Below are 21,866 nucleotides of genomic sequence, written 5' to 3'. Positions count from 1 at the left end.
TGGGAAAACTTACTATGAATTTCTGCCATTGTCTCAGGTTTTCTAAGAGGGAAATACAGTGTCGTTGAACATACGTTCAAAATTTTAGGCTGATGAAATCAGATTCAGGAGTCAGTGAAAGGAGAACTTTTTCCGAGTGGGGGCAACTAAAAAAGAAATGTATGGTTTTCACACGAAGACTTTTTAACTCTGCAGAAGCTACTTTGTAATTAAAAATGCCATTAGGAAATAGAAGGCAGTAAAATGTACATTCTGGGTCTATTAGTCCATAATTCTGTGGGACTTGCTTAAAGCTGTGTAAAACTTCCCTTATAATTCGTGGGCGTTGAATAGGTTTATCTGAGAGTAAGAAAATGGAAGTCTGGGATTGCTCCCTTTTATCTTCTCTCTGCTTTGTGCATTTAAGCAGTTTACACTGAGCATACAGGGGAAAACAGATTGGTCTAATTAAGTCATATTTCACTGGATGGATATCTATTTATATTTCCAAATATGCAGGCTTTTTAGAGAAGCCCTTATGAAGTGAGGTAGGCAAGAACCTTTTTCCTAGAAGTACATTTTAAGGAATTAATGGAATATTCATCTGCATGTATCTCAGTTTAAATTTCTTGAGATAGCTGGTGTTTTTGTTTAACAGATGAGGTGTCCCTCTGTCAGTTTGTCTTCTTCCAGGTTTCTTGGTTTTGAATAGTGTATACTGCATATTTTTCACTCTCCTGTGGATTGTATCACTCTGTCCCACAGCCGTTCTCCAGACAAAACACTCACAAAATACACCCTCCCAGTCTTGATTCTGGTTCAATTTTACTGCATATTTTCTGAGGACACCTTTAGCTCATCTTTGTGGTAAGAATTTTTTTTTTTTAATTTAATTAAAAAAATGTTTTTAACTATTAAGAGTCAATGGCACTTTGGTGCATAGAAAGCAGTTATTTCAATATGCACAACTCCTAAGATAAGGGGGGAAGTGTCCTTTGAGCTTCTCTTTGGAATTAGATAACTTAACCCTGACTCTTTATTTTCATATTTCTTCTGGCTTGGAATTTGAGGTCAAATGGCTCTCTCTTGGTGAGAAACAAACCATGGATCAAGGACCCAATTGTGTTGCCTTCATTTAAAGAAAATCATTTTAGTTTGCATGGGTTATGTTTCCATGGAAAATTTTGTGTGGAATTAACAACATGACAAGGAAGAAAGAGTAAAATAAAACTGTTGTGAAAGTGTTAACTAGAGATATCATTCTTCAATTATTTTCTTCACTTATCCTAATGATACTTTTAAAAAGCCATTCTTTGCTATTTCAATAATTTTAATTTTTTTTTTAATTTATAATATCCATGTTGTTCTACGCCATTTACTTGTGGTTGGAAATGTCAGTGCCTACAAGAAACTGGCTATATACATGGCTGCTTGTGATTTAAGACAGTCTTAACTCACTAATACTTTTGGTAATTTTCTAAAGACATGGTTTAATGAAACTTGTGATATATTGTCATCAAATCATTGACTATTTAATTATTCACAGAAATTTCCTGATCCTCTACCAGCTTAGGGCACACAACCTTGGATCTTCTTGTGTGCACACACACTCAAACCCTCACAGATTGAAAACTTAGATGTCCTTTCAAAGGATCAACCCCAGAAACAGGACTCTTGGCAATTTAGACAATAAGAGAAGGATATTTACATCTAAAAAGTTCAAATGTGATGTCAAGCAAACGCAGAATATCCACTGTTGGGTAACCTAAAAGTGAATTCAAGAGTTTTTTTTTTTTTTTTTTAAAGCACTTGAGAGCAAAGGCATCGGGGTGTGAAGGACTCTGAGTAAAGCAACATTTGGTTACTCTGGATTCTGGAATAGCTCAAGCAGTGGGCAGGGAAAGAAACAGTGTGACCCATAGTTAAATCTCAGTGCTGGACAGAGAATTCACAAAGGTAATGAAGGGAAGGGAAAGGAAGGTGATGACAAGCTTTCTGGTTTAAGTTTTGTGAACACCAAAAACAGAGAAACAACCAGAATCTCTAAATATCAAGTTTGAGCCTTTTTTAAAAAAGTACTTTGTGATTAATCAAAATATATTGATTGCTAATATTAACAAAGTCTTTAATATTTTTAGCTCATCAGTATATTACTAGCGAACATATAGTGTTTTTCATTGCATACACAGTGTTAGCATGTTATTCAGAAGGACCTACTAGACCTTTCTGTGACATACTAATAATGTCCCTTCTAAAGTTTAACATCCTTAATGGCAGGAGCCATTTAATATAACATATCATCAAGTCAGCACCATACATTCATTAAATATCATTAACTAAATAATTTTGGATTACTATGGTGATGTAGACTTTCAAAGACATATATAAGATTCTCCAAAATACGAGTATGTTGAATACAACTCTAGCCTAACAAATCTCATGCCTCCTATTAAAGAGGACCAAAGAGCCTTAGCATTTTAAACTTATAATAATGCCACACTTCCCATTTAAAAAAATTTGTTCATTTTAATAAGTAAAAATATATATATAATTAGAATATTTTAATTGCTTTTGAAGCTAGACCCAATATAAATTATCTTTCATTTTTCTAAATGGATCATTTACTCAATGAACCTAGAACCTATTATAGAGTAAAGTGAGTCAGAAAGAGAAAGACATATTGTATATTAATGCATGTATATGGAATCTAGAAACATGGGACTGATGAAGCTATCTGCAGGGTGGCAGTGGAGATGCAGACATAGAGAACAGACTTGTGGACACAGGGCAGGAAGAAGAGGGTGGATGAGTTGAGAGAGTAGCACTAAGACATATATATTACCATATGGAAAATTAGATAACAAGTGGGAATTTGCTGTATGATGCAGGGAGCTCAAATCCGGTGCTCTGTGACAACATAGAGAGGTGGGATGGGGTGGGAGGTGGGAGGGAGGTTCAAGAGGGAAGGGACACATGTATACCTATGGCTGATTCATAGTGATATATGGCAGAAACCAATGCAATATGTAAAGCAATGATCCTCCAATTAAAAATAAATAAAAATTTTTTAAAAATTAAAAAATACTTTATGTAACTAAATCAACTGACTTTTTGGACACCGTATATGAACACAGCTATCAAGAGGAGACCCTCCACTCTTAAAGGAAGAAATTGTTATGACAAAGATAAGCAAGTGCAAATTTTCTATGATATGATGAAAGCATAGTTCCTTATCAGACATAGCTCTAAAGGCAGGTGTGATTTGTTGTTGTTCAGCTGCTTGGTCATATCTGACTCTTTGCGACCCCATTGACTGCAGCACGCCAGGCCTTCCAGGTGTTATAGGTAATGTTAAAAAAAAAGAAGAAGAAGAAAAATTATGAGCCATTTGTGTCTAATACATTCTTGTACATTTTACTTATTGATCTAGAATCTGGAAAAAGAAGCTATTTCATTTCAATGGCTACTATTTGCTAAGTCCTAACCAAGGTCTCTGCACTTTCTGAGAGCTTACAATAGCCCTTGTAACTCTATGAAATGCTATTATTATTGTACCCTTTTTATGGATGAGGAAACTGAGATCAGGGAGGTCAAATAACATGCTCCTGGTTAAATAGCTGATAAACGGTGAAGCTGGATTCAAAAGCAGGTAATCTGATTCAAATTTGTCTTAATCACACTACACTACACTAGCCTTTCACATATTCAATAGAATTGAAAATATCAAGTTACCCCTCGACTTACAGGGTTATTCCAGTAAGAAACATCTGCCTAGGAAAACAGAGGAAGGTATAGATGGAGTCAACAAGACTAGCAATAGACAGCACTTCTCATGAGACTCTAAATTCCTGTTTAGGAATTTTCTTCCAGACCTGTGGATGCACAGGGTGTGAGACTCTGGAGAGGAGTTAATAGCTCACTAAAGTCTAATCCTTTTATTTTACAAATTAGGAAACCGAGGCCCAGACAGGTGAAATGACTTTACACTGTCAGAGACAAAAGAAGAACAAGAATGCCCAGTTCTCCGAAGTCCCAAACTAGAGCTCTTCCCAGTGTCCAGAGTCAATAAGCTACCTCAGAGTTCTTAGGGGAAGAGCAAAACAGGCAGAAACATATGTATGAAGATGATGCCTGCTTCTGCTGGTAGGCATAAAAATCACTGGAGTGTCTAAAGATGTAAAAGGAAGTGCCTGTAGGACTGAACTGCCAAACAGTTGATATGAACAATAGAGGGAAAAGAAGACTTCAAATTCAATTTTAAGGCAATGGTGAAACTGGGAAGGAAGACAAGGACAGAAAACAAAATTTTAAATATTAAAGAAGTTGCTTTTTAGAAAATGTTTTATTTTTACTTATTTATTTGGCTGCATCACGTCTTTGTTGCAGCGTGCAGGCTCTTCGTTGCATTGCACATGTGGGATCTTCGTTTTCCCTGACCAGGGATCAGACTTGCGTCCCCTGCATTGGAAGGCAGAGTCTTAACCACTGAACCACCAGAGAAGTCCCAACATACTTGCTTTTAAGAAACTGGATCCCCAAGTGGAGATGCCCTGTTGCCATTAAAAGTCAGGAAACAGAAAGGGAGAAAAGATCTGGACCAGAAATGCAGAGTTGAAGGTAAGTGGGACACAGAAAGGGGCATCAGGAAGTCCAGTTCATCTTCATACACCTACACATCTAGGTCTTCACCCCTTTATCTTTTTTTTTTTTTTAATTCTTGTTGAAAGATATCTTTTAGGGATGGGAAAATACCACCTTTGTTCTCAGTGAGGTTCACACTCACAGGAGTAAATTTGGTCTGGAAAAATCTTTATAACCCTCCCACTAGAATGAGTGAAGAAATGGTATACTGCGTGACAAAGCAGAAGGCAGAGCTTTGGAGATGAGTCAGACATTTTCTTTTTCCCTTTTATAAGTTCTCATCACCATTTCTCAAGGTCATATTTTGGGGTTAATGAGTGTCACAGGATATTTATTTAAGCAGTGTTCTGGACTGGCATTCACAGAACCTTTAACTCTAAATCTGCTGCCACTAAATTAGATCTTGTTCAAATAAAGAAGGTTAATTGCAGTACACATTTGTTCCCCATGTTGTCTGTTTTAATTATTACAAAGCTTGTCAAGACAAACAACTGTGTGGCAATTTTTTGCAAAAGATATAGCTGAATTATAAAATGGTTAGATCAGGCCTGTGTCTGTGACTTCCTATCCCACCCATTCCCACATTAGTTTAGTGACAAAAGTTTGCGTTTGCAGAGGAGGAAAGTGGTTTGGTCACCAAAGAAGGAGTTCTGTTTTCACTGTGGGGAGAATGTAGTCTTAATTAGGTAAACAAAGAGGTTTTTCATTACACAGTAAACACATTTCACAAAAAGACTCATTTAAGTTTCTTTTTAAAGAAACTGGAAAATATTAAGAAAGTTAATTGGAGGGCACTCAAATGACAATTAACAAACAGGCACAATTATCTTCTGACTAGTGTGTGGCTTAGGGATGTTTTTATCATTTACTTATGGCAATGTTTTAAAATGTGGGAATGCCAAGCAAAGTAGAGGCAAGCACGGTATTAAGCAACACATTTCTCTATTTATATTTAAATAACCATCTGCACGAAATTATGCACAAATCACGGAATAATTCCTAGCAGAAATTACTATTTAGAAAATTAAAAAAATCTGAGACATGGTGTGCTTTTCATATTAAATTGCCCATTTCCAGAACATCACATACATTTGCACAATGTAAAGATGCTGCCATGCAGGCCAATACAAATTGCTCACAATGTTAATGAAGATGGATGGGGAAAGCTGAAAACATTCATTTACACACAAGGGAGGAAAAGAGAGCAGCAGTGTTCACAATCTCTACCTTAATTTTTTTTGCCTTGATAATATCCAACCGAATGATGGTAACTTTAATAATAGAGCTCTTGGAAAGGTTTTGTGATAAATTTTCATTTTCAGAGTTGAATATGGCCTGTTTTTTTCCCATTTGGAGTGAAAATTGTGTGTGTGAAGTTTGGAGGCTTACTGCTAAGCTAGGAAAAGGAATCTAACCTTGTGAAGAATGATGAACAGGGTAGACTGACTACACAATTTAAATAACCTTAAAAATTGAAAAGAAAAAAAAATTGCTTCCTCGTCTTGAAACGACCTTCCAACTGAAAAAGGGTCCAGCCTCCCCACCCCCCAACGCAGACAAATGATCCACTCTTCTCGAAGCTCCTTGGACAAAGGGCACCTATGGTTGAGTCTATGAAGAGTAGGACACACTCTAAGATAGGGAATCTATTCTAGGACTATAGCACTAGGACGTACCTCAGCCCACCGCCTTTGCCTAAACAGTAAGAGGTTGGGGAATGGACATACATGGAGTGTCAGGAGGAGTGGGGTGCCCTTTACCAATGAGCAAAGAAAAGTGAGTTGGGGAGGGTTTGAGTCGCACCATGACTCCATCTCCACCATCCTCTGTCGTCTCCTTCTCCTCCTGCCTTCAACCTTTCCAAGCATCAGGGTCTTTTCCAGCAAGTCAGTTCTTTGGTTCAGGTGGCCAAAGTATTGGAGCTTTAGCACCAGTCCTTCCAAAGAATATTCAGGACTGATTTCCTTTAGGATGGACTGGTTGGATCTCCTTGCAGTCCAGGGGCCTCTCAGGAGTCTTCTCCAACAGTTCAAAAGCATCAATTCTTCGGCTCTTAGCTTTCTTTATGGTCCAAATTTCACATCTATACACGACTACTGTAAAAACCATAGCTTTTACTAGACGGACTTTTGTCAGCCAAAATGATGTCTCTGCTTCCTAATATGCTATCTAGGTTGGTCATAGCTTTTCTTCCTTTCTTCCAAGGAGCAAGCGTCTTTTAATTTCATGGCTGCAGTCACCATCTGCAGTGATCTTGGAACCCCCCAAAATAAAGTCTATCACTGTTTCCATTGTTTCCCCATCTATTTGCCATGAAATGATGGGACTGGATGTCATGATCTTAGTTTTTGAATGTTGAGTTTTAAGCCAGCTTTTTCACTCTCCTTTTTCACTTCCATCAAGAGACCCTTTAAATTCTCTTTGCTTTCTGCCATAAAGGTGGTGTCATCTCCATATCTGAGCTTATTGATATTTCTCCCAGCAATCTTGATTCCAGCTTGTGCTTCATCCAGCCCAGCATTTCTCATGATGTACTCTGCATATAAGTTAAATAAGCAGGGTGACAATATACAGCCTTGACGTATTCCTTTCCCAATTTGGAACCATTCGGTTTTTCCATGTCCAGTTCTAACTGTTCCTTCTTGACCTGCATACTGATTTCTCAAGAGGCATGTCAGGTGGTCTGGTATTCCCATCTTTTGAAGAATTTTCCACAGTTTGTTGTGATCTACACAGTCAAAAGCTTTGGCTTCATCAATAAAGCAGAAGTAGATGTTTTTCTGTTATTCTCTTGCTTTTTCTATGATCCAACAGATGTTGGCAATTTGATCTCTGGTTCCTCTGCCTTCTCTAACTTCCAGCTTGAACATTTGGAAGTTCACAGTTCATATACCATTGAAGCCTGGCTTGGAGAATTTTGAGCATTACTTTGCTAGTGTGTGGGATGAGTGCAATTGTGTGGTAGTTTGAACATTCTTTGGCATTGCCTTTCTTTGGGATTGGATTGAAAACTAACCTTTTCCAGTCCTGTGGTCACTGTGAAGTTTTCAAAATTTGCTGGCATATTGAATGCAGCACTTTCACAGCATCATCTACTAAGATTTGAAATAGCTCAGCTGGAATTGCATCACCTCCAGTAGCTTTGTTTGTGGTGATGCTTCCTAAGACACACTTGGGCTTCGCACTCCAGGATATCTGGCTCTAGGTGAGTTATCACACCATTGTAGTTTTTTGGATTATTAAGATCTTTTTTTGTACAGTTTTTCTGTAATATCTTCTTAATGTCTTCTGTAATACCTTTTCTTAATATCTTCTGCTTCTGTTAGGCCCATACTGTTTCTGTCCTTTATTGTGCCCATCTTTGCATGAAATAGTCCCTTGGTATCTCTAGTTTTCTTCAAGAGATCTCTAGTCTTTCTCATTCTATTGTTTTCCTCTATTTCTTTGTATCAAAATAGTGACTAACACTATGCTAAATACTGAGAATACTACTGTGGACATGAGAAGTATAATCCCAGCCATCCCAAAGATGATGGACCAATGAGTGACACATGGCTCTAAAGGTAAGCAAAGGGACTTGGAACTCAGACTAAAGAGTACTCCTTTAAGAGATTTCTATATTGTTTATAGTGTTGGTTGAAGTCTTGTAAGTAGTTAAAATTGTCCAGGAAGAGTGGATAGAGTCCATAACTTTAGTGTAGAGACAGAACCCTGGACAACACCAGTGTTTAATGGGTGACTTCTGAGAAGGAGCAGCTTCATCTTAGAGTTGGAGTCTGCAGGGACTGAAGACAACTATAATCATGAAGATAATGTGATTCCAGCTATAAGACTTGCGTCATAGACAGCCACAGACTTACCTCTGTAGTGTTATCTGGATAGCGGCACAGAACTTAGAATGTTAAATATTTTCCAAAAATGGAAAAAGATGAAATATGGAAATGTTAGAGCCACAATTCATAGATTTATAGACTTCTTTAAGAGTTAGGACTATACTTGCTCTTGGTTCCCCTAATCTCTAGCCACACCAAGATGCTTATTTAGTTTCCAAATCCTATCCTGTTTCTCTGGGTTTTTCCTTGTGTTGTCATTATTGTTGTTATCCTGAGATGTTCCTCTCCTCATCACACCTTTCCTCCCTGAAGGTCCCCACCCATCAACATCCATCTAAATCACCATCTCCTTTGAGCAGCCTTCATCCTTAACACCCAGCCTGCCCGCTCCCAGATGACTTAGGTGCCTCTCCTCTGGGCTTCCCCTCTGTCCCAAAGCAGCTTAACACTCTGGGTAGACATGATTGATGTTTCTGGTCTGTTTGCCCTCTGAGACTTGGATAGGAAAAATATATCCTGCCACACCCACCAGCTCTTAGTGCTATAAAGCACAATGTCTGACACAGAATAGCATTTGCTAAATATTGTTGAGATGTGAAAGGAATCTATCACTCTCTCACCTTCCTTGCTCTCTTTCTGCCTCTTAATGTGTATACCTTTTAATGTGATAGAGATTGAGAAAGGAGTTTCAAAATTTCCTGCTAGCTATATCAACTTCTCCACTTACAGCCTTCCTTCTTACTCCCTTTGTTTACAAGCCCAACCTCAGTTGGCCAGAATACCACACTCCTAATGCAACCCCATTCTATTCAGCAATGCTGGACAGCATGCATGAGAGAGTCTGAATATCATGTGTGTGATGTTTCAGGGGGATGTGGTAGGTTCAGGGAAACAATTGGTGTTTGTTGTTTGCAAAGTAGGAGATTTGAGCTCACATTTAAAAAGATCACTATGTGAAAAAGCCCCTAAAGAGGAGCCTGGATCCCTTGGGGAATCTCTTTAATCCTGGAATCATATGAAGATCTTGAGGGAAAGAATACTCTTCTTTGTTATTGTTTGTAAGTCGTGGGTGGGCAATGGGAGTGGTGGAGAGAGCAAGAGGATGGAGAAGCAGCAAGTTGTTGGCTCTTTCTTGTAGCATAATTGACAAATATAGAAACATTAGCTGGGAAGATTATACACAAGGATGTATCTACGGATTAAAGCACCGCAGAATGCCTTCAAAGTGAAGTTAGATACTTCAAGAGCAGAATTAACCACTTGTGGTGAATATGCTCTGATGAGATTTGTGGAATCATTTCTGACCGTGAGGAGGTCTGTTTATGCACATCCTGCTCTTCTCTCCAAGCACAACAGATGAAACTAGAAGTCAGGACATCCCTGCTCTTACCCAAAGGATGTGTCCCACAAGACACCAAGTGGGGTCCTCGAGAAAGAAATCCAGTGTGGGCAAACACCACTTTCCAGTTTTTACCAAAGCTTGATCCTACAAGAAATAATAATGTGTGGTTTATCTTCATGATCACGTGGGTCCTCCATAGCCAGTCAGAAGAGAGTGAAGTTAGCAAGACAAATCTAATCAGCATATCACAGGATGGTGGGCGGGAGATGCATTTTAAGTAGAAATGGGGCTGCAGAAAGGAGGCAACTCTGGCCTGGACCAGTTTCACAGCATCTGAAGACAAAATGGCTTGAGGCTTAGTCATTGTTTAAAGTCATTCCTCAAATTCCTTGTTTACTGTCAGCACAGTGAGTTGTGGACTCTGTGACTTTAGCTGTTAATGGGACTAAACACTTCTGCCAACAGATTAAGCCTTGCTGAAACATTAAGAAAACTGGCCCAAACAGAGTTGGGATGGACTGTTGTTTAGTGTTTGTTTCTTTTATTTTCGGGGAGGTGGGGAGGGAGGGTGACTGTCCCAAGACAATGGTTTTTTGGTACCTGTGAAACAGTGGCAATTGGTGAGAGCCACTGGGTAGATTTTCTACTATGGGAAAGTGATTGTTAAAAAAAAAAAAAAAAGCAAACATTTAATTTCAATTGTTTGGACTGACTACACAGAATATAAATGAGATTTTTCTGAAACTAAAACTGGCAAATACTTTGAGGCCCACCAAAAGTCTTAAAAAGAGTGTTGTGTTTTTTTAAGTTATAATTAACTTCTAAGAGAAATGAAAAAAATCGCTATTTTCTTTCATTGTAAAAGGATCCTCCAGGCAGCTGGATGATACTGAAGGTGGGAAAACTTTTCTTTGTTACACTTGAACCTTTTAAGATTTATCAAACCTATTTTTCTTGTGGAGAAGAGGGGCAGCGCTTGCACACTAAATGTATTAAACTTCAAAAATAGTTTTTCAAGTCTTTCAGACTCCATAACCCCCTTCATGTAAATTCATATCTTTACTTGACATGTCTTCTTAAATAAGGATTTTTTTTAGGTGGCTTTTATAAATCTTCTTTCAAGAAAGAAGCGAGAACAATTAAATGTTCCATTTTGATTCCAGGTCTTAAACCTACAGTTGGGAAAGTACTTAATATTCAGAATTAGAACACTGTCCCATTCTTGCTGTAATCAGAAAAATATATATATCAAAATCTTTCAGATGAAGACTTCAAGGGTCAAAATTGAATGCAAAATTGATTTTGAGTTTGGAAATTAAAAGTTCATGTTCTATTACAATAAGTTTTTGTGTACACACATCATGAAAATACACTATTTACATTTGTGTTTGAGGAAGAAGTAGACCGGATGATGAATGATGACATTGTTCATCTCCCTCACATTTCCTTACATTTTCTTCCATGGCCAAGTTGCTTATTCCATATTTATTATCATGAGTAACAAATTTCTCTTTGCTAGTAACTTTTTCAATAGTCATTAAAAGAGAGAAAATAAGGATGGCAGGGAGATGGGGAAGGAGAGAGAAGAGAGGAAAAGGGAAGAGAAAAGAGAAGAAAGAACAGGAATCTTCAGTGCTCCCTCTAAATGCTCATATTCAGAGAGGTGCTACAATTTCTATCATCCTGTGTCTTTGGAAACTTCAAACTTGACTTTGATTAACCATGCTAATAACCAGAGTGCTTCTTTTTAGTTTTACTTCTAATGTCACTTACCAGAGCTGCAAAGACATGCTCATAATATTTGCTTTTCATCTGAATCAAGAAGGCAACGCTAAGCAAAAAAAAAGTATTTAGCAGTGCATATAGGATTGAAGCGATGATAATCAGGGACCCTGGTAATTGAAGCTTTTGGGGAGGGGAAGAGAACCTTTCTTCTGGATCCTTCAGTCTGTTTAATAGGATAAAAATTAACTTGAGTGGTTTGGTGTTTGAAGAGGATATGATGTAATTGGAAGTGCCTCCTGGGTTTGCTGCTGGACAAAGCAATCAGGTAGACACAGAGGAGGGCATGGGAAGCTCTGAAGTAACGGAGCTTGGCTTCCACCATCCTAATTAGCCTAAATTAGCTATGCCAGTTTTCTGCTTGCTTTGGACTTTCCCTGCTAATGATTCTTTCAGGGCTGAGAGAAAAGAAGTATGAAATGCCCACTAACTTCCTATCTAACAGACAAATGACTGAATCTAAAACTGGAAGGTCAGGCTTTGTTGTTAAGACCTTAAAAAGTGAGCCCCTTTCAGGGAATACAAATGGCCGATGGGCACAACCTGTAGGGAGTGGTGGACACTGTCACTTGTCCTGTGTGGTGAGGAAGTTTACAAAGCATCTGCAAGAAATTGATTATCTCGAGAATTTTCCACATGTCACTTACAGGTCTCACCTGAGAGCACTCACATTGACTCTTCAACTTGAGGTGAACTAGGCAGGCCTTCGCACAGCAGACTCGTTTCTTCTCAGATTAAATTTCAAAGTCCAGATGCCAGGAGCGTTTCTGTGTGTGTGTGCATGCAAGTTACTGCAAGCTAAAAATTTTCCCTTTTGACCCCAATTAATCAACTTTCTGCAAAGAGCTTTGCAGCACATTCAAAGTAGTTTGCACAGAAATAAATTAAAGTCAGTATTTGGGTAGAAATAAATAATATCTTGATCTCAAAGCCACAGATTTTAATTTTGCCAATGAATAGAACAAAACATAATTGTATATATGATGAATAATAAAACCAATAGGACCTAAACAGACATTTTTCCAAAGAAGACATACAGATGGCTAACAAATACATGAAAAGATATTCAACATCGCTCATTATTAGAGAAATGCGAACCGAAACCACAATGAGTATCACCTCACACCAGTCAGAATGGCCATCATCAAAAAGTCTACAAACAATAAATGCTGGAGAGGGTGTGGAGAAAAGGGAACGCTTTTGCACTGTTGGTGGGAATGTAAATTGATGCAACCACTATGGAAGATAGTATGGAGATTCCTTAAAAATCTAGGAATAAAACCACCATATGACCCAGCAATCCCACTCCTAGGCATATACCCTGAGGAAACCAAAATTGAAAAAGACACATGTGCCCCAATGTTCATTGCAGCACTATTTACAACAGCTGTAACATGGAACAACTTAGATGTCTATTGACAGATGAATGGATAATGAAGTCGTGGTACATATACACAATGGAATATTACTCAGTCATAAAAAGGAACACATTTGGGTCAGTTCTAATGAGATGGATGAACCTAGAACCTATTATACCAAGTGAAGTGAGTCAGAAAGAGAAAGGTAAATGTTGTATTCTAACGCACATATACGGAATCTAGAAAATTGGTACTGAAGAATTTATTTATAGGGCAGCAATGGAGAAATAGACATAGAGAATATTAGAGAATATCTATTCTCTATGTCTTATTGGACATGGGGAGAGGGGAGGAGAGGGTGAGATGTATGGAAAGTAACATGGAAACTTATATTACCATATGTAAAATAGGCAGCCATCGGGAATTTGCTGTATGGCTCAGGAAACTCAAACAGGAGCTCTGTATCAACCTAGGGGGTGGGATGGGGAGGGAGATGGGAGGGAGGTTCAAAAAGGGGGGGGGGTATATGTATACCTATGTCTGGTTCATGTTGAGGTTTGACAGAAAACAGCAAAATTCTGTAAAGCAATTATCCTTCAGTAAAAAATTAATTAAGAAATGACTGCTACTCAACACTGAAACATATGCATTACCATATGTAAAATAGATAGTCAGTGGGAATTTGCCGTGTGACACAGGGAACTTAAATCCTGCTTTCTGTGACAACCGAGAGGAGTGGGATGGGGTGGGAGGTGAAGGGAGGTTCAAGAGGGAGGGGACATATGTATACTTATGACTGATTCATGTTGATGTGCGGCAGAAACCAACACAATACTGTAAAGCAATTATCCTCCAATGAAAAATAAATAAGTTTATAAGAAAAAAAAGACAACAGGAAATTATTTTATGAGCCATTGTTCACAGTCATCCAACAAAAGCACAGGGTTCTCCCTCAGCCCCTTATCATTGATCCTCATAGATAAACTTCCAGTTACTCCTACACAAGCCTTTGGGGTACAATGACATTTTTGTTTTTGTTTTTGTTTTTTCATTTCTTGGTAAACTCTGAACATCTTGGAAAAGACTCTGATGCTGGGAAAGATCGAAGGCAGGAGGAGAAGGGGGTGACAAGAATGAGATGGTTGGATGGCATCACTCAATGGACATGAGTTTGAGCAAGCTCAGGGTAATAGTGAAGGACAGGGAAGCCTGGTGTGCTGCAGTTCGTGGGGGTCACAAAGAGTCAGACACCACTGAGCAAGTGAATAGGGAACAACAAGTGAACATCTAGAGCTAAGTGTTCAAGATGAGTATTAGAAACACACACAGAGTCTGCGGCCATACCACCCTGAACGCGCCTGATCTCAGAAGCTAAGCAGGGTCGGGCCTGGTTAGTACTTGGATGGGAGAAACACACAGCATGTGTTTTGTTTGATCTATTTTATTTGCTATATCCCATGCATACTGAGCCCTGCAGTATGGAAGCCTCTGTGCTAGGCCCTGCAGGGATGCCCAAATCCTCCCTGGTGTCTGTCAAGGTTTTTCTGTAGAAAATAGCTAGTAAAAGCATCTTCAAAAATTTCAGAGAAAGGCTAGAGATAACAGAAGTTGGGTGGATTCAGGTGTTGGAGCACCTAAGCATACACAATTTGGGAAGCTTCTTTTGGAAAAAGAATATGCAATGACAAAAACATTGCCCCCCTTGGAAGGCACGGTGCAGGTTGAGTGTTCTAAAGCTCCCCCTTCAGTAGCTTCAGGGCAGATCTGCTCTCCCTAGGACAGCTGCCTTCAGATGTGTCCGCTGTCCTCTTTTCAAACTCAGGAGCCCATCCAATTCCTTCCTCCATTTCCCTTACAGAAATTATGTTGACCATTTACTAAAATGCCCTGTGGGGCCTTCACAGACACAAGCTTCATAATTTCAAGATACGCATATTAGGCAAGTTGGCTTGGTAACTCAGCGCGTGATCAGGAACAAGTGTGGACTGCATAATTGACATGATTTGGTTTATGTTTGCAGCATTAGCAAACAGATCATATGAAACTGGGTGGTGCCCAGGAGGGCAGCTATGATAGACGTGACTGTGTGCCTTGCAATTCGCCACGGGGCAATGTCGCCCACACTTCCTGATGGCTGGAGCTCCTCAGGCATTTCCAGGATCAGGGACCGGCTCGCAGCAGACGGAATGGAATCGTTGAAAGCTTTCAGTTGTGAAATTGTGTGTTTATAAAATGCGCAGAAGCTAGGTGCTGAGTTAAGATCACATATTGTTCTGAATGACTCAGTAATTTTCAGGCTTCAGTTTAAGAGATGAAATTTTGTTTTCCCTAGTTTTAAACGGAGTGTTGGGCAGCACCATGACTTTCTTATCAACCCAAGTTGAGTCAGTAAGTTAGCAATTTAGGACTTGGGTTTCTCTGACAGAGCTCCTCTCCAACCCCCAGTGCAATATTTTCACTCCATTTACTCTTGATACAAAGTAACCTTAGTGTTGGGCAGCTTGAAAATGGGGCAGAGTGCAGTTTTCCATGCAGGGTTTGTGAAAATTTTTTATGATTCACTTTGAATTCCAATTCTAATTACTGAAGTTATTTCTGAAGTTATCTATTTAACTTTATATAACTTTCTGAAGTTGTCTATACTGAAGTTGCCTAATTATGGAAATTATTTCTCTTATGACACATCTTTTAATTTAAATTGTGTTTGGTCTTCACTTACAGAAGTCCTAAGGTAATGGTATCCATTGGTTCAAGGATTTCTCTGATGCCTGATACAAATAACTGTAGACTCGTTATCTAGTTCATGTGCTGTTGTTTAAGCACTGATCTTAGGACAAACGGATTAAGAGTGATAGTCATATAGTGCTTCGAGGAAAACATTTGTGCATTCACTTATTCAACAGATGCCTACATGAGACAGGAACAGTTTTGGATGCTGGAAAATATAGAAATGAACATATTAGAAGTGGCCCTGCCTTCATGGATTTCCAGACTAGCAACCAAGTGAAAAAGAAATACACAAGTTCATTTATATAATGGTAAAACTATTAAAAAATCAGGTAATATCACAATGAGCTACTATTTCACACCTATTAGAATGGCTATAATATTTTTTAAAGCAAAATTTCTTTTTTTTTTTTTTTTTGGTCATGCCATGTGGCTTGTGAGATCTTAGTTCCCCAACCGGGGATTGAGCCCATGCTCTAGCAGTGGATCTAACCACTGGATAGCGAAGAAATTCCCTGGATGGTTACAATTTTTTTAAAAAAAAAGAAAATAACAAGTGTTGGCAAGTATGTGGAGAAATTAGAACCCTCATACATTGCTAGTGAGAATATAAAGTGGTACAACTGCTGTAGGAAACAGTTTAGTAGTTTCCCAAAGAGTTAAACATAAAACTAGAATATGATGCAGAAATTCCACACCCAGGTTTATACCCAAAAGACTTAAGTAAATAACTGTACACCAACATTCACAACAACATTACAGTATCTGAAAGATGGAAACAACTCAAATCAAATGAATGGATAAACAAAATATGGTATATGCCTACAGTGGAATATTATTCAGCCATAAAAAAAGAATGACACTTTGATATATGCTATAACATGAACAGACCTAGAAAACATCATGCTTAGTGAAATAAGCTAGACACAGAGGGGAAAATATTATGTGCTTCCATTTATTTGAGGTACTCAAAATCGGTGAATTCATAGAGACAGAAGATAAAATAGAGATTACCCAGAACTGGAAGGAGAGAGGAGTTGAGGGAATTATTGTTTAATGGGTACAAACTATGTTGCTAAAAAAGTTTTGGATATAGGTAGCACTGATGACTGCACAACATTGTGAATGTGTTACTATTCAGTGCCAGCAAACTGTACACTTATGAATCGTCAAATGATCCACAGTATGTATATTTTACCACAATTTAGAAAAATAACCAGAGAGCTGTGACAGAGAATGACTGATGTGGATTGGAGGAGCACTTACTAAAGCACTGAGTAAGAGTGCTTTATCTAATAATCCACAAAACCTGGATCTGCTCTTGGGAATAAATGATGTAAAAATGAACATGAACATTAGAAGATCCTGGGTATCATCATTTAAATGTTGGTGCTTGGGAAATTAAATTTATGTGCAAAATATTAACAACCTCAGATATGCAGATGACACCACCCTATTGACACAAAGTGAAGAGGAACTGAAGAACCTCTTGATGAAGGTGAAGAGGAGAGTGAAAAATCTGGCTTGAAACTCAGCATTCAAAAAATGAAGATCATGGCACCCAGTCCCATCACTTCATGGCAAATAGAAGGGAAAAAATGGAGGCAATGACAGATTTTATTTTCTTGGTTCCCAAAATCACTGCAGATAGTGACTGCAGCCATGAAAGTAAAAAACGCTTGCTCCCTGGAAGGGAAGCCATGGCCAACCTAGACAGCATATTAAAAAGCAGAGATATCACTTTGCTGACAAAGGTCTGTATAGTCAAAGCTCTGGTTTTTCCAATAGTCATGTATGGATGTGAGAGTTGGACTATAAAGAAAGTTGAGCACCGAACAATTGATGATTTCAAATTGTGGTGTTGGAGAAGACTCTTGAGAATCCCTTGGACAGCAAGGAGACCAAACCAGTTTATCCTTAAGGAGATCAACCCTGAATATTTATTCAGGGTTTGTTCAGGGTTCAGAAAGACTGATGCTGATGGGGAGGGAGGTGGGAGAGGGGATCGAGATAGGGAACACATGTAAATCCATGGCTGATTCATGTCAATGTATGGCAAAAACCACTACAATATTGTAAAGTAATTAGCCTTCAACTAATAAAAATTAAAAAATAAATAAATAAAACCTTCATAAGAACATTAAAAAAAAAAAAAAAAGACTGATGCTGAAACTGAAGCTCCAGTACTTTGGCCACCTGATGCAAAGAACTGACTCATTGGAAAAGACCTTGATGCTGGGAAAGATTGAAGGCAAGAGGAGAAGGGGGTGGCAGAGAATGAGATGGTTAGATAGCATCACCAATTCAATGGACATCAATTTGAGCAATTTCCAGGAGATAGAGGAGCCTGGCGTGCTACAGTCCATGGGGTTGCAAAGAGTTGGACATCACTTAGCAACTGAACAACAATTCATATACTCACCCATTATGTTCTTCATTCACTTATGTAAGAAATATTTAAGAGGCTCCTAACATATATACCTAGTGTCAAGCTGCAGAGAGGATACAAAAAACACATCCACAGCCTCCAGTTTCAAGATTTAGTGGAGAAAAAACACATGAAATCAATTACAATATAGGGTTTAACTAAGTACTGAGTCTGTCTCATCATCCTAAAGGATTGTAAACTGTTGGAAGACATGACATCATATTTTATAGCTAAATGAGACTTAAAGGGTCATCTCAACTTCCCGGGTGACTCAGGCATTAAAGAATCTGCCTGGAATGCTGGAGACCCAGTTCGATTCCTGGGTCAGGAAGATCTCCTGGAGAAGGAAATGACAACCCACTCCACTATTCTTGCCTGAAAATCCCATGGGCAGAGGAGCCTGTAGGGCTTCAGTCCATGGGATGGCATAGAGTCAGACATGACTGAGTGACTAACACAAACACACACACACACACACACACACACACACACACACACACACACACACACGTGGACCCTTTCAACTTATGTTCAATAAACTCAAGCTAAGAGAAGCTAGATAGGTTGTCTGAGGCCAAAGAAATAATGACTAAAACCCAAAACTAGGAGGCAGGTGTGCCTGATTACCAGGGTTGGTCTTGTCCCGCCATTCTACACTACCACCCTTCCATGGGTTCCTTCCATGTCTCTTCCATCTCTTTCATCATGTAAGCATCTGAATTTAGTGTTCCAAACATGATGGGTATTGGATAAATGGATATTTGATGGCAACAGTCATGTGTATATATAATGGCAATTCCAGACTGGATGGCCTTCAGAAAAGGTTTTCTCATTACTAACATGGAGATTGTCATGAGAATGTTGTCAGATAATACAGGGTTAGCTCTTAGCACAGAATCAGGTTGCCAGTGCAGGAGACATGGGTTCAAACCTTTGTTGGGAAGATCCCCTGGAGAAGGAAATGGCAACCCACTTCAGTATTCTTTCCTGAGAAATCCCATGGGCAAAAGAGCCTGGCAGGCTCACAAGAGTCGGACTCAGTGACTAAACAGCAACAGCAAGCTCTAAGCACAGTTCTAGGCACATAATACGTACACAATCGATGTGAGGTTTTGTTCTTAGTGTCATTATCATTAATGCTGACAAATTCTTATGAGCTTCTGTAGGATGTTTGTATTACGGTCAATTTTCTAATGCTAAGAAGTTGAGTTTGGGAATTCAGTTCTCTAAAATCTAAAGGGCATGTACAAATTGAAATATCATGCCAACTAATTAAGAAAACTTACAAATAAATATTGACCTTCACTCTACCAGCCCTGCCATTTAAAATTCACTCAAAATCATCACCTCCATTAGAGTTACCCAAAAAGAAGAGTAACTGAAAACCGCATTCCCAAGCTGGCCTTGTATAAATTGCTATTTGCCCCAGGCTATTTTCAAGGCTGTAAACAGATGCTACAGAGGAAACATTGACTGAGGTGAAGACAAGAGATAGGATAATCAGAAGCTTGAAAATGATTAAGGCTTTGCAGTCAAGAAGAGAACTTTGAGCATTGTGCACTTCTATCTTCAACACTGACAAACTGGTTCATTTCTGTTTATGTGGACAGTTATAATGCTGCTCACTTCACAAATTTAAACTTTTACTCAATGAAAACCAAATATTTCTTCTCATACATGTGTTTTTTCCCCTTAAAGTAATAGATTTAGGTGTACAGAAGTTCTAAGATGATGAACTTTATGGGAACATAGGAAACGCTTGGTTTTATTTCTTGTTGAGAGAAGGAAAGTTATGCTGAATCATATTACCTTCCTCTTGTTCATACCACTGCTGGCTCTGCAAGTCAGTGTATGCCCCTGGATTATAGGTGAAACTTGAGAAACATCACTGTCTCAATGCAATAGAGAAAATGTTGGTGGAAATGTTAACTGCACCTTGGCTGGACTTGAGGAGATGATTACAGGCACTATGCAAAGCTACCCAACATATCTGAGCTGTTCTTCTCTAAATATTTTCAGACTTTTCCTTTATTCATTTAAATTTGCAGCAAATTCATTCAACTTGCAGCAAAGCATCAATCTGCATGAATCTCATTTGCAAAAATTACAGGTGTCTTCTTTTTTAAACAAAAGAATAAGGTGTGAGTTGCCTGAACAATTACTAAATTTATACGATCCACACTTAGCCAAGCTTATTAAGTAAGTAATTGAGTAGAACCAACCAAGAAATGCAAATCAGGAGGCAGGAACAGCAAGGTAATAAAACTCCAACTTCTTTTTGGTGAATTTCACTTTTCATTGTTTTTAGATAATTTACATCTAATTTGAAATTGGCTTCTGAAGATGACATGTAACTTAGGGTCAGTGGAAGTTTCTAACACATAAGATATAAATTCATGGTGATATCTATTACCCCATCCTGTTTCACATTCTTTACAGCATTTAACACCATCTGATTCTTTTTGATTTATTGGTTGGTTTATTGTCTGTCTACCCACACTAGAAAGGAAGTGCCATGAAAAACAAGAGACTTGCCTATCTTCCTCATCCTTGTATCTCCATGAGTGCCTGGCTCAAAGTGGGCCCTCTCCAGATGCTCCTTGATGGAATCACGGGCTGCGCTCACTACAGCCATGTATCTTAAAGCATGCTCAAGAGGACCAGAGCATGGGGATTTCAGCAACAGAGTGAGATTTGTTTTGTTGCTACTGTTGAACAGTCCTACTTCTCCATTTCCAGACAAACAAAATGGGTAATGAATAATGTTTCACAATTTACAATTTTCTCTTTTAAATTTCTCATGCCTTATGTTTTTGCTACGTCATCTCTTTGCAATCAACATAATGGTAAGCAAGTAACAAGCTAATATTTTCAGAGAAATTTGGAAACAGATAATAGCACTAAATTGAACAGGCTCTTAATATATTTGTATATATGTTTTACCACAATAAATATGATTAAAATATGATTAAATAAATATGATTAAATATGATTATATACATATGTATTGTAAACACTCTGGAGCTGGACGTTGGTGATGATTACATAACAACTTAATGGATGCACTTAATGACAATGAACTATACACTTAAAAACTGTAAAATTTTTAATGCATATTTTACCACAATTGAAATATGGTTTTCAAAATATACAGCCAGTGACTCGTGAGTACTTGAAATGTGGCTAGTGCAACTGAGGAACTGTATTTTTTATTTATTTCAAATTGACTTACATTTAAAGTTAAAGAGTCATATTTGCCTGTTGAATTTCCTTTGTGGTTCAGCTGGTAAAGAATCCACCTGCAATGCAGGAGATTGGTTTGGTTCCTGGGTTGGGAAGATCCCCTGGAGAAGGGAAAGGCTATCCATTCAGTTTTCTGGCCTGGAGAATTCCATGGACTGTTTAGTACATAGGGTCGCAAAGAGTCAGACAGGACTGAGCGACTTTCACATATGCCTGCTGGATACTGTGTTGGACAGTACAGGGCTAAATGCTTGGACGACTTCACTTAAATAATACCATTTGGGAGCTAATTTTTAAAAGTATTATTTGGGTGGATTTTCCCCTTGTTTTCAGATTTTCATTATGAAATTATCAAATACACAAAAGTAGGGATAATAGTATAATGCATATCAATATGTTCATCACATTGATTACAATTGTTAATGTTTTACTGTATTTGCCACAATGATACTTGAGCTCCAACTATGGTAATGAGAGTTGGAAAGCTATGGGACTGAAAAGGGTTCATTCCCACACACACTTCTCCAGGATCA

Source organism: Muntiacus reevesi, chromosome 7 (assembly GCF_963930625.1).
Source record: "Muntiacus reevesi chromosome 7, mMunRee1.1, whole genome shotgun sequence".
Lineage (NCBI taxonomy): Eukaryota > Metazoa > Chordata > Mammalia > Artiodactyla > Cervidae > Muntiacus > Muntiacus reevesi.
This window is presented reverse-complemented; position numbering follows the sequence as displayed.